Genomic DNA, 3,542 nt, shown 5'->3' with positions numbered 1-3,542 from the left:
GACACTACAAGAAAAACAAGGATTTGTGAGGACCAAATGCCCTCATAAAGGGGAAAAAGCAGCCACAACAGGAAAATTTGTGGCTGCTTTTGGCAGGCACAAATAAGTCAGTCACAAAGGTCTGTGGCGGCCAAAAGTCCACAAAATTCAGTTTATTTGGTTACCATTTGTGAGGGCTTAGGCCGCCACAAAAGACTAAAGAGTTTAAAGGCCGCTACAAAAGACTAAGGAGTTTAAAACAGTCAGCATTTGTGAGGACCAAGACCACCACAATAGTTGTCCTTTGTGAGGGCTTAGGCCGCCACAAAGGATGACATGACATAAAATAATCAGTTTGTGAGGGCTTAGGCCGCCACAAACTGTACCATTTGTGGGGGATTAGTCCCCCACAAATGTGTGACTTTATTAATTTTTTTTAAATTCGAAATTAATATTAAAAAATAATATTATATATTAATAAATTATATATATCAAACAAAATAATTTATTTGGAAATTATATCATTAATTTAAAATAAATATTATATATTTGATAAATTATATAAAATTATAAACTTAAATTATATATATCAAACAAAATAAAAAATTCCAAAATTAATAAATTATGTCTTACAAACCAAAAATTAAACATACTATAATTAAATAATATTGTAAAATAACTTCATACAAACTGACATTTAACAAATAAAAGAGAAATGTTGGAGAAAAAATATTTGTAGAGAGAAGAGGGGAGAAAATTTAGAGAGAATATATAAATGAAAAATGAGAGGAAGAGTTATATTTATAGAGAACAATGACACTTTGTGGCGGCCAAAGCAGCCACAAAATTGGGCTTTTATGGCGGCCAAAGCGGCCACAAATTCCAACGGAAATGTGAGCTTTTGTGGCGGCCTTTGTAGTCATAAAAGCGAATTTTGTGGCGGCCAAAGCAGCCATAAATGCCAATGGTAAACTACACCTTTTGTGGCGGCTTTTGCAGTCACAAAGGAGTGACTTTGTGGCGGCATTTGCAGTCACAAAGCAGTAACTTTGTGGTGGTTTTTGCCCTCATAAATGTGTGCTTTTGTGGCGGACTAAGCCCTCACAAAGGCCCAACAGTGTAATTTTGTGAGGGCTTTTGCCCTCACAAAATGATGCTGAAATTCAAATCCATTGTGAGGTCTTTTTCCGCCACAAATAACAACTAATTTGAATTTTAGCATTTGTGCGGGTTTTTTCGGTTAATAATTTGTGAGGGTTTTTTTCGGCTACAAAATATTTTATAAGTGTGCCACAAAATGAGTATTTTCTTGTAGTGTGAGGAATTGGATCCATCAATATTATTTGGGACCTAACACACAAATATTGCTCGTTAAGACCTTTAAGGAAACAAATTATATACGTAATCGTTTTCCTGATAATCACAAATTTTAGTTAACAGGGTGCAAGAACATTGTGGTTTACAGGAACATGTTGGTAGTGGACGAAAATTTTCAAGTTCTTCCCAAAGCTTTTTCAAACTAGTAAAGTAATTGGTAACAGTGGAATCACCTTGACGAAGAGCAAAGATTTCTTCTTGTAAATATGAGATTCGGAAAATATCACTTTGATGATATATGTCCTTCAATTCCTTTCATATTTCAGCAGCAAATTCCATCCACTTGATACTCTGGGCAATTTTTGGATCAACAAAGTTTACAATCCATGACATGACCATAATTTTACACCGATTCCAAGTAATAGAAAGTCGATCAAAGTATGGAGGGCGGTCTAGGGTTCCTAGAACAAACCCAGACTTGTTCTTGGATCGGAGAGCAACGAGCATGTCACGAGTCCAAGTGTGGAAGTTGATGTTATTAAGAAGTAAAGAGACGAGAGCAAGCCTTGGATTATCATTCGAGTGCTTTAAGTAAGGATCAAGCATATCATGTTGATAGCTTCAATTTTGATTTGAAGATTTCTTGAGAGATTGCTGAATTTATGATTCTTCGTCTGAAGAAGAAGATGAAGAGGTTTCTAGATCCGATCCCATCTCGTACAAGAAGAACACAAACACAGAGGGGTGGAGAATTGGAGATATATGAAAGTACAAGGAGAATAAGATGAATGAGAGATCACTAAGGGTTTTACTTATACCATGTTAGTCAAATCATATTCAAGTGGATTAATTTCTAAATTATGTCTATTAATTATTAGAAAAGTCACTCTTAAAATACAAAGAAAAAAAAAGTTATCTCTTTTATATGAAGAGAATGAACTAGAAGGGAAAAACAGAATAGAAAAAAAGCTAAGAGACTAAAGAACTAACTATCTAAATTAGAAGGGAAATAAAAATTTGATCAAAATAAAATACAAAAACTAAACCAATATATCTAACTATTATAATAAATAGGGCTAACTATATTTAATACTATTTTTTCTTCCATTCTTTTAGTAAAACTAATTTATACATCTTCAATGTGAAACTCCAATCACCACAAATTTTAATTTTTTTTTTTCGAGCAACCCCTTCATTTCCAGCTAACATCATATATTTATCCCTCCTTGTAATATTAGTAGACTCAAATCCCAAAGCATTACCCAACTCTCTTTGTACATAATTAGCCACTTCATAAGGAAACTTTCCCCCACCACAAGTAAATTCATTAGGAACTTTTTCAAGAATTTTAGTATCATAACAAGGCTTTGGATTCATGCAAACTAAAAAAGGGTGCAAGCATTTAAGACCAGTAGCTGTGGTACCATAAAACATACTCATATTAGCATGAAAAGCCACAGGAACAATCTCATCAGTAAGTTCAGCAAAAAGAGAGCTAAACCTTAATAAATAAGGTTCCCTACAAGTTGTTCCTTCAGGACACACAACCAAATCACCTTCACTAAGCAAACATTGCATTGTTTTCCTATCTTGTTCTTTGTCCCTTGTTAATCTCATTGTCCTAATAGGAGATAAGATTTCTGACACTTTGCTTAAGCTGTAAGTAACAGTAGTTAAAGGCTTTTTCAAACTCATGCTAAGAAAAATAGGATCTACCAAAGTCCTATGTGTACAAACATAAGTACTCCTTTTTTTGGTTCTAATTTTTTTTAGTGTTACTAATGTTTTTGAAATTTATAATTATACCACTAAATGTTACTAATGTAAGTGACCATTTGTAATGAATGATTAACCCAAGAAGAATTCTATAAATGGATAATGAAATTCCAATTGGTAGCCACATGAACACGTAGAGAGTTGATGAAGGTGTTGGGAAAAATGCTAGTCTTCCATCATGAAATATTATAGGCTTTGGATATTTTTATCTTTGCATAATTGAGCTTGGACATGTTTCATTGCTCATCACATATGCTGCGTGTGTCATTATCATATTATTATTATTGGAGTTAGATGTAAGTTATAAGATGGAATAATTAATAGGAAAAAGAAATTTAAGGGGTCCAATTCATCGTACTAATGTAGTTAGGTAGTTGTCATATTTTTTTAATGGAATATGTAGTTGTAAACTTGTGTTATATATTTTAGTAAAAAAAGAAAAAACTTGTGTTAAACTACTTCGTCTCGGA

General features: G+C 33.1%; 1 pseudogene; it reads right to left on the bottom strand.

The window, feature by feature from the left end:
• Window positions 1-1,964: 1,964 nt before the first annotated feature.
• On the bottom strand, window positions 1,965-3,274 carry LOC101515108 (glycerol-3-phosphate acyltransferase 1-like; annotated as a pseudogene).
• Between the last annotated feature and the right edge of the window lie 268 nt (window positions 3,275-3,542).

Source organism: Cicer arietinum, chromosome 5 (genome assembly GCF_000331145.2).
Source record: "Cicer arietinum cultivar CDC Frontier isolate Library 1 chromosome 5, Cicar.CDCFrontier_v2.0, whole genome shotgun sequence".
NCBI lineage: Eukaryota > Viridiplantae > Streptophyta > Magnoliopsida > Fabales > Fabaceae > Cicer > Cicer arietinum.
Note: the sequence above shows the minus strand (reverse complement) of the source record. Positions and strands in the feature narration are given on the sequence as shown.